The 10,739-nt window shown below is 41.4% G+C and overlaps 1 long non-coding RNA gene across 1 annotated transcript; it reads left to right on the plus strand.

Moving 5' to 3' along the window:
- The first annotated feature begins 2,495 nt into the window (after positions 1–2,495).
- On the plus strand, positions 2,496–3,388 carry LOC138688045 (uncharacterized). Its single transcript, XR_011327095.1, has 2 exons — positions 2,496–2,542; positions 2,666–3,388. It is a non-coding gene; the product is annotated as an uncharacterized lncRNA (long non-coding RNA).
- The last annotated feature ends 7,351 nt before the right edge of the window (positions 3,389–10,739 follow it).

Consider the following 10,739-nt stretch of genomic DNA (forward strand, 5'->3'; position numbering starts at 1 on the left):
GTAGGAATTCGTACTTCAGACTGGTGCAAAATACCTCATTCTTTGTGTTTCTTTAGCACTTACTCATGGGTGGACTTTGTGCCTTAATCAGGTTCTTGCTTGCCTTACTGGAAAAGGAAGATATTTCCCTGGGTACGCAGGAGGTCTGATTCATTTACACGAATGCCCAATGGCTTGATAAAGGCTTATCTGTTTCCTTGTGGGCAGAGGTGTGTGGATCCTTCCCCTGGATGAATTTCTCAAAGGACTGAGCAGTACAGACAGAGTGCCAGGTGGGAATGAAGCTACATGGGATTTCAAGCCTATTTACAAAAACTGATGGTTGAGGTATAGTGGTGAGCACCCCAAAGCTCTCACTAAAGCTCATGAGGGCGCGAGTAGCACCACAGCACAAGATTTCTCTCCTCCAGTTGTGGAAAATATCTCAAGTTCAGGGAAGCCAGACCTGGCTCAGAGATATGAAGTTGGAAGTGCCCAGCTATGGGTGTCTTTCACAGACAGGGATAACTTTCATTTGTGACGGAAATTGTTTGTCACCACAAAAGCTATATTTTGCACCATTCTCTGAAAAAAGTGTTGAGTTTTTTACCCTGCAGAATGTCCTATGGAAAGCAATTAAGATGCATGTAAGAAGTAGACTAATATTTTTATGCTTCCAAAATGCATTAGAGAAAAACAAAACAAAAAAAACCCTCCTGGATTTAATTTATACCATTTTCAAATAAAGTTAAAGACCTTGACTTATACCAGTCCTTATGTCTAGGTCCTGCTAAACTACAATAATTAATCAATAATAAAAGGGAAGCCAGAAAGCCACAAATCATGCAGAAGTTGTTCTCTTTTTACTACACTAATACTTAAAATCTGGAAAAGTAAAGAACAGTTATTTGACAAAAGAACAACGAGAATACAGCTCCCACAAAGATGCCAGGAATACTTTGATGAGAAAATGCATTTTAAAAGAATATACTGGGTGGCAATTTGGGCTGCATGTCTTCCCTAGACCAAACTAGCTCAAGGGGAGCTTCTGCATTCCTGATTTTACCTAATATAACTTTCTTCCACAACAGTACTCGTATGACAAAATACATAAACACTACCAATCAGTTAAACAAACACAATCAGATATTTTCAGCTCCATATTTTGCTTCTCAGAAAGTATTTACTGTCAACACTCTTAAATCCAATCTTGTGTAATTCTAGTTAACAGAAGTTATAAAAGTGCTCATATCTAATGGTAAACACAGATTCCACTTTTCTGGGGAAATGTCATTGTCCTTGAGGGGTGTACAAAATCCATATTTTTTGAAAAATCAGAGCAAAATTTTTAATCATTTGCAAATATCAAAAAAAACCCAAAACATTTTAGGGACATGTTTGCAGCTCAAGCACCTGGAGGAGCATTCTCTAGATCCAAAGTGCTTACCTGGGTTTTGACAAAGTACCGAAAGGATGGCAGGCAGCCGTAGCCATGCATTAATATCATATGAAGTTTTTCAGCCATAGTTCAGTTAGGGCTTTGGAGCCAGGGGAAGGATCACAGTGCACTACCATGGGAGATTACACCAAGCACTCAGTTACAGAATTCAGTTTAACTCCATGGGACTTGGTGGAAGACAGAGCAGAACACTTATTTCCAGAAAAGCTTTGAGCTATGTTTTGCTTTAAATTTATCTTTAACCAATAGAGAAATATTAATATACACACATCAAAACCTTTTCTACATACTTGAGAAAATGAAGTCAACACTGTAAAGTATGGATGACATATATCCTCTATTTTTCATTTACTGTTCATTTGCAGAAGAGCACATGGTTTATGTTGTTAATGTACCAACATTTTTCTAAGTTTAATTTGATAGTTTTCCTGCAGGAGTAGGTTAATCTTCATCCATACCTGCCTTTAATAATATTTATTACTGTTCGTCTGCTCCTCAGTGGCTGACTGAATATTCTCTCTATGTCCATCTGGTGAGTATGCTTTTCCCAAAATAGTCCATGACCACTCTTTACTATATTTGCACGAGAGATGTACTATTATTATATTTGCATGGAAGAAGTTAGGCAATCCTGCAAAAATGTTTTTCAGTGATATCACTTGTCCAACTTGTAAATTGATTTACAGTTTGAAATGCGGCATCGTAAGTGGCATGTGACAGAAGATCTAAGCAGGAAATATTTTGCAGTCTCTTAGAAATCTAGCCAGAGTTGCTCTTTTTTTAGATTCTCTGTTTGTTTGCCCACAAGAATTAACATTTGGTCAATGAGAATAACCTGCAGCTATTGTCACTCAGTATTCAACTTTCTTCCAATATTTAAAGCTGAATAATTGATGGTTTTAAGAACATGGCTTCTGAGATACAATTCCACACCATCGGCTGCATTGGGAAAAGAGCAGGAACCAGCCCTGAAAGTGTAACAAAGCATGTTTTGGATGCACAGGACATGCAAAGCCACAAATGCCAGCTGACCAACACCACATGCTTAAAGCCACATTCAACGAACCGGGATTTCCTCATTTACAGTAACGCCTGTTGTGACAAGTAACTAGACCCTTGAGGAAACAGCCTTTAAAATGCATTTTCCTTTCCAGCTAAAGGAATTCTCACTCCACAGACACCTTCAACAAGGTAATGCTTTGCATTTTCATTTGTTTTTACATGCAGGTATCTCAAAACAATAATATCCACACAGAAGCCCACCCTGGCCCCCTGATGCCAATGGAAAAAAAACCTTCTTTTGGCTTCAATGGGATCATGATTCGGTCATAATTGATTAATCCTCATTCCATTCCTGTGAGACAAGTGAGGGATATATAGAGATCACTTCACACACCACTGCAGCATGGTTGTTTCTGGAAAATATCAGCTGTTCCAAAACAGAGGGGAGCCCAGCACGCAGTTTGGAACAGGTTGCAATGGCCAACACTATCTCCATCTGGAACAATACAGGAAATGCTGATAGCCAGAGTGGTATCACTGAAAATAGATTTTGGCTAGCACACAGGGATTAAGAGCCTTACTTTTCAAAAGGTGCGCTGGGACTTTTAATAACCATAAATAGTCAGGACTTTGTGCCACACTGGAAAGATGGCAGCAGACGCAGTATGGTGTTTCCTCATACCATTCTGACACATCGCTTCATTACTGGATCATCTGCAGCTTTCAACAGGACCGACGTGACTTCCAAGTCAAACGGAGAGCCATAGCGAAGTCCTGACCCTGCTGGAGGCAAAATCACAACAGTACTTGGAACCAGTGGAACAAGGATTTCTTTCCCTGGAAATAGTCTGAGAGATCTGGCAGCAACATTTCCCATCAGATAGCAACCATGAGGTCTTTGATATCTTATGTAACTGCCATCCTTAAATAAAATGTATATCTAGTTCATCATTTTTTTCCCCTGATTTAATTAGAATCTTGCTTAGTTTTGCAGGTTGGCAAAGTCTTATCTTGCAATATGCTGCAGATGCTACTGCTTGGAGATTAACGTCTGCTTTTTAATTAAAGTTTTTACTCAGGAAGTTTGTGATACCCCTACACCAGCATTTAAGACCAAGAAAATAACTGTATTATTCTTACAATGAGCAGCCATAGCATAATATGAAACAATGACGTTCAATGTACCACCAAAAATTATTGTGTGGTTTTCATCTATGTGTGAGATTTTCTGAGCTTGTTTTTAATGAGACTCCATCAGAACTTTGCATTTTCCAAGATAACATCTCTAAATTTTTTTAAGTTTAGGCTGTTAAGTAATCAGCATGTTCTTCTGTGCTGGTTCCCAACCAACGTTAGAAAGCAGCGTTCAACTGAGCACTAGCACACTAAGCAGCTGGTTGCCACCACAGCATGGCTTCTGCAGGCGGTGCAGGAATGGGAAAGAAACAGCGACAACTCAAGAAAGCAGTGAAGAGAGACCTGAAACTGGGAGGGTGACCAGGGCCGTGGGAACAGCGGCACTGTAGAAATGTGCCAGGAAAGGAAACTGCCGCAGGAGTCCTGGGCAAAGATGGAGAAGGAGTTACAGTAGTGCCGGGGCAGGCAAGGACGCTGTGCCTTGACACCCAAGGCAGAGGTCTCGGGGAGGGCAGGAGGGGACACAGAGGGGTGGTAGCCACAGCATAATCTCCTGAAAGATTAGGAACCCTTGTCTGCTGGAAGGAAAGATCACCAGTCCTAACTTAGTAACAGGAGGGGGAGTTATTACTGCTAGGAGTAGTGGTGACCTAGACCACCAGACAAGGACCAGCCCCAGCACAGCACAAACATAAAAATGAAAAGATAGTCTCTGCCCAGAGAGTTTCCAGATTTTGCATAGGGCAAGGGGCAATGCAGGGATGCACAGGGGAGTGCACACCAGTAGCGAGGCAATGTCAGAACAAGGAGCAGACTGGTCAGTCCAGCTTTGCAAAATCCTGCAGGCTTCTCTGCAGCTCAGCTAATTCACTTATACCTTACTTCACTTCAGCACTGTGTGGTCTCAGCACAGATTGGTATCTCTGGAAAATTCTGGTTTACAATTTTTAAAAAATTACTTTAGATTAAGATGACACTCCAAACTTGAAGTAGAACAAAGTGGGCCTATACTTCAGCCCTTGCTTTCTCTAATGGCCCTTAAGCTTAAGAGGAAGTGCAGAGAACATTCAAGAACTCTCCTTCAAAGACAAGAGAAAGAAGGGAGACAAATTTCTGTGCTAACTAACAGCTTCTTGGTAAAGCCATCTGGGGAGAGCCATGTTTAGTATCTAATGGAGGGAGCATTACTTAGACCAGTTCCACTGACCTGAGTCTTGAGAGAGGGAACAAAACACCGAAATGCTGTTGTATTTCATTGCCTTTAGAAGAACGTGAACATGTGCTTACACATCTGCAGTGGCTTTGACACACAGAAGCAGGAGGACGGGCGTGAAAGGGGCTTCTTTGCACATCTATCTGCAGGGCTGGCGGAAAGGGCAGATTTCAAACCTGGACCTCAGAGAGGACACGGGACTCCCACACAAGGAGCCTCAGGGCGATGCTCCAGTGCCTGGGGAATGTCAGCATCCAGAGAAGAGAGACTCCGGCAGTAAAATGGGAGACCTAGGTGTCCTCTTTAGAGGTTGAATATTTGACTTTGTATCCGAGGCAACTGACTGGCGTGCAACATGCAAACTGCATAAACTATCCAGCCCAGGAGAAACTCTAGATGTTTGCTAAAAAGGCACAACCACTTCCTTCTGCTAGATCCTAGGTTTTGCAAGGATCTGAGTTTCTGATTTAAACATAACAGAAATTGTTACCAGATGTGCACGTCAGGGCCCTGAATGCACTGACAGGCTTTAATTGCCAGGACCAGCTCCCCTGGGCCCTCCCCCACACCCCCGCCCCGGGGCACAGGGGCTCATGTAAGCTCAGCCCTGGGCCCTCGGTCCCTGCCCAGTGCTGCTGCGCCTGTCCTGGGCTCCAGATCCAGCTGTGCTGCAGCTGTGCTGTGCCTGGCCAGGGACCCTGTTGATCTGGGCAGTGACCCACAGACTGAAACTCTGACTTGCCTTGGACTTGTCTCGTCCCCACGAACTCGTCTGGCCCTCTGAGCTCTCAGCTGCCGTCCCCGGCCAGCCCCGCTCGGGGGCTGTGGGATGGGCCCCCTACCCCACCGGCCGTGCTGTCGGCTCCCCGTTCCTCCCTGCTCCCTGACAGCAAAGAGGAAATTCTCTAAATTCCCCTTCTAAACTCAGCTGGGTGCTACTAATTTGTATCTAACTTATGAGTTGGTGTTTCCATACTGCAGCCGATTTGAATGCTTTAGACGGTACGGACACAAGACTAAACTAAAATTAAATATCCAACTATTAAAGAAAATTGAGTATGAATAAAATCTTGTCCTAGAAACTTCTGCAAGTACCTCCTTTATATTTTGCAACTATCTTAACAATAGGCAATCCATGGTAGCACTGATTCATACATCCCCACTTCCAGGATTACTTGACATCTAAAAAGCATCTGAGTTGGAGTTTAGACAGCCTGATAATTATGATGAGTTTGATATCTTAGCATTTGGCTACTCCATTTTCTGACTTTTAAGCAGTTCCACAGAAGTACACTTTAACTACCTGAATATTCTTCCCACTTTTTTTTCTTCTTTTTTTTCCATTTGCACAGTACCTACGTCTGGGAAAGAACGTAACCTGTGCACCAGATGTGCTATGTAGAAACTTCTGCCTGCCCTTCAGCCACAGCATGTGTGCCTCCACGGGGTCCAACCCACCTCCACCCAAATGAGAAACATATGGAGCACCGTGAATGGCAGAAACAAGACTTTGCTTTGAACTACATTCCTCCTGTCAAAGGGCCCTCTGTCTTGCCTTCTTCTTCTCCATTCCTCTGGGTAATCACAAGGAAAAAACTGAACATTTGGAAAAGCCTCCTGGGGACAAATTCATTTCTAGTGTAACTCTGCTGAAGTTAATGGTGTTGCACCATGGATTAAAATGGCACCATAATATTAAAAAACAGAGACAGCATACTACTCTGTAATTACTGTCTAAGAGAGCAAAAATAATAAAAATGATTCATTCTTATAGACCCCAAAGGGCACAGCTGGCTTAGTCAGTTTAAAAGGTGAAAATAAAAGAAGGCAGCTAGAATGTAGTGATTTTTAATTTGTATATATGTATATAGATATTTATAAATGACAGTCAGATAACACCACCTCTGCACTAATTTTAAGAACAATATGCTAGAAATATCATTTAATATGACTGTGAGTTTTACAAGACTGATAACAGAAATAGCTCTGAGGAAAATTAAATGCCTTCTTTCATACTGGCATAAATTAGGAATAAATTCCTTCTAATCAAGTGTTACACTGTTGTAAGCTTAATGCAAAGGAATTGGGCCCCACAGCACCAAAACCGTTATTCTGTAACACAATCAAGCACCAGGAATTGCATTTTCCCCTTTTTAAAAAAGGACAATGTTGGGTTTTTAGGCAGTTAACATTTAAAGGTCATTGTTACGGGAAGGAAACATTTCTTGTATTAAGTTTAGTGAAGTTGGTAGAAACAGTGCAGTCTGTTCCTTTATGGAGTTCACTTTACAATACCATATGGAGGTGTGCGAAAGACACTCTGAAGCTTGGCAATATTGTACAATATAACGGCAAAGGCAAGGCAGAGATCTGACAGAATAACTGCACGGGCTTCAGAGGCATTTGTCAGTAACAGCTGTTACATCTCTGTCTTTCTTGTTATTTAAGTGAGCTTCATCTAGGCAATAATCCTTTCCAGCCAAAGGAATAATAAATACCCCGTGATGAGAACTGATCTTTGGAGCACAGGAGGTCCTAGAGGAAGAGCACAACTCCCAATATCTCTGCAGATTGGCTAAAGAGTACCTCTGCTTACCTATCTCTCAGTCCAATGAATGATCTAGCAAATAGTTTGCAGTCATTAGTTACTCAGATGTCCCCTGGTGGTCTTACAGCCTCTTGTGCCCACAGAAACACAGCTTTCCTTTAGCCTGTAATCAATAACAAGGCTTCCACGCTCGCCCTTTGTACCTGCAGTTAGCCAGAACACAAAGTCTTGTTCTCTCTAGCAGTGCCAGACATCACCATTTCCTTGAATAAATTATCTGGGGAAATCGGGTTTCGTTGCACAAACAAACTAGGCTTTCAGTTACACTGTAACTGAGACACTGAAAAAAGAATGAGGGGAGAGGGAAATTGGCTGACAGGAAATCACTGAGCAGGTTCAGCAAGCTAAGAAAAAAAATCAGAGTTTTGAAGATAAATACGTTTTCACTGAAATATTATCTGATACATTATTTTGTTATTAAAAAAACCCAGCAGGAGCCATAACAATCTATGGAGGTTTCTCTGCTTATTCGTTTATAGATTAATATTCCCTTGATCAGACAGGCCCCAATTACAAGGTTTGTTAGTTCCTTAGTTGATTTCTCAAGGTAGATATTAACATTGAAGTAAAAGGATCCCTCCTGTTTAAAGATATAGAAATGCACAAAATATGTAGTTCTCCCTTTCTCCTGCTACCGAGATACATGTTGACTTTTCATTAAAAATGCCACAGCTGTCAACCTCTACTGAGATAAAGCAACGAAACTAGTCATAAAGAAATGGGAAATTGAAAAAAAAAAACCAAGATTTTAAACAAATAAAACTTGAATAATGTTTTCCTTTTGCTTCTTGGTACAGGCTGGTTATCATGTACAGCAGACTTACTTACTTCTTTTCCCAAGAAGTGACCATAATAACAAGGGCTAGAAATTAATTTTCAAATGAAAGTTGAGTATAATGAAAACACATGAGTCCAGAAGCTGCAGATTTATGTAAAACATCAAATACAAAGTCTTGTGACAGAACAGTAAGAGTTATGAAGACTAAATAATTATAAAAAGAACCATCATTTTCCATTGTTTCAAGGCAAACAAGATTTTGCTAGTTTTAGTGTATATTCCTTTGTTCAGTCAGGAAGATCCCTCTACAAAAGCTCCATTAATTTCCGATAGGCTAAAAGGAACAACTCTTAGTTTAAAACTTAGAAGATAAGACTTCATCTAACAGCACATTATTTAACATAATGAAATTCCCAGGAAAAACAAAGCAAACCCTTTGAGGCTTTATCACACTACAGTAGACTTCAGAGATGCTGATTACGAGATTGTGTTTGTACAAAACCAACACATTAATTACCCAGAGAGCCTTGAAGTGAGCAGAAAGATTGCAAGAGTGGATTATCAAGTCCTCAGCCTTGACAACACTTGGAGCTAGACCTTTTAAGTACTTGGGCACCTACTATGTAGCTATGTGCCACGTGAGGCATTTAGTGGGTGTTGAAAGTCCTACTCAGTGACAATATTCACTTCTGAGTGCCTTTATTCCTTTAAAAATCACCTGTCACTTTGGGTTTTTTACATGCAGTTTGAACTTCAGTATAACATCTATGAGAAATCTTAGGGTATTGCCTCCTGGATCATGATCTCCTTCATGATGTTATAACCCATAGCAGGCATAAAGACATGTCATGAAAAAAGATCCAACGCACAAGCATCATATATAAATATATATGATATATATATAATTATGTACCACTGATTTAGCCATTCCCTGCAAGTGTTTTTCTATGCGGAATATGCTGATGAGAGCACCTTAGCAAAACTGTAATTTGTGAAGTACGTGGCTCACAGCATTTACAAGGGGCCCATGCCTTCAACAGAACTGATGTATATGCTTAGATTATGTATATGCTTAAATGTACGGATGACTTGAGTCTATAATTAAAAGTTTAATACTAAATTAAGTTTGGTCTTTTAATGAAAAATGTCACCCATGAAACAGCAGACTAGAGCCTCAAAAGACCCAAATATCTCCCTTTTATTAAGAATCATCTCATTATTTTTATACATGAAATCCTCTGTAGACACACCTGAAACTGCAATATCCTGTGGTCAAAATGAAACATGCCTGGGGAAGAAATAAAATCCTACTTACTTCTGCCCATTTTAAAAGGGCAGTCAGTAGAACAGGGATTATATGGGGAAAACTTAAGCTAAAATATATTATTTTTCAGCCTCAATGACAATTTGTTTGGCTTAGAACTAGCTATCCAGGCTAAGGTATTTGCATTAGACTGTTTGGATTGAGGTCATAATTTCTATTCTGCAAGTGACAACACACTCCTGCTATAGGTCACGCAGGACAGCAGACTGTAATTATTGCTGTTTATATCAAACAAAGGGCACTTATTCTAGTCTAATATTTTTGGAGAATTGGATGCTGCTGTCGCTGGGGTGTTTTGTTTCAAGTGAGGTACTCAATTTTCAGTCTCTATGCTTTGCTAGTGCCTGTGAGCGATAGAGTCTCTAGTAGGGCTTACAAAAAAACCATTGCTTTCTGAAGGGGTCCTACAAAATTCCATTTATTATAGACAGCACGAGAGACCATCTAAAAATCGTTGGCTTAGGAGTGGTGGAAGATAGTCAGCAACGCAAAGACGTCAGCGGTGTGGAAACAAGGCAAACGGGGAAACAGGGACACCAACGCTGTTTCTGCTACAGGGAAGTCTTAATGCCACCAGCCGTTCAGAGGAGAGAGGCAACACCACATCCCCATACTGCAAATCCTTTGGGCAGCGAGCTGTTAATAACTGCTGTGGCACTTCATAAATTACTAATAACACCCAGGGTCGCAGAATTACAGGAGGGGAGGTGCAGTTCCCCGCCTCTAGCTATTGGAAGTGCACAGGACCTCGTTCCGGGAGCTTTGATGCTCACACACCACTTCATGTGTTTTAAAGGTGACAGGACTAACCACCATCTACAGCACCAGGTGGGAGCGTAAATATGTCGCTGAAGCAGATGCCAAAACGGGATTATTTTGGTTTACGCATAATTATTTAGCTGCCAAAAAGGCTTCATGTCATCCTACTTTCCTCACGCAGTAGTCAACACATCTCTAAGCTTTTTTTACGCCTGAAATACACTGAAATCGCATTATCAACAGCCACAGGGCTACGGCTGTAGGCGCCACGTTGGCTTTGCACTTTTCAGCTGCACCTTCCTGTTAAAATCCAAATATTTCAGGTATCACCTCCTTAAAACCTGCGCAGGAGCCGAGGAAAGCGCCCCGCACATCTCAATCCTATTTATGTCAACGTGCTTTGTATCAAATCCTAATCGGTGGGAATCAGTCCTTCCACCCCGGCGGGCTTTCCCCCGCCGCCCGGGCGGCGCGGCCTCA

The sequence above is a fragment of the Haliaeetus albicilla genome, chromosome 12, assembly GCF_947461875.1.
Source record: "Haliaeetus albicilla chromosome 12, bHalAlb1.1, whole genome shotgun sequence".
In the NCBI taxonomy this organism is placed as follows: Eukaryota; Metazoa; Chordata; class Aves; order Accipitriformes; family Accipitridae; genus Haliaeetus; species Haliaeetus albicilla.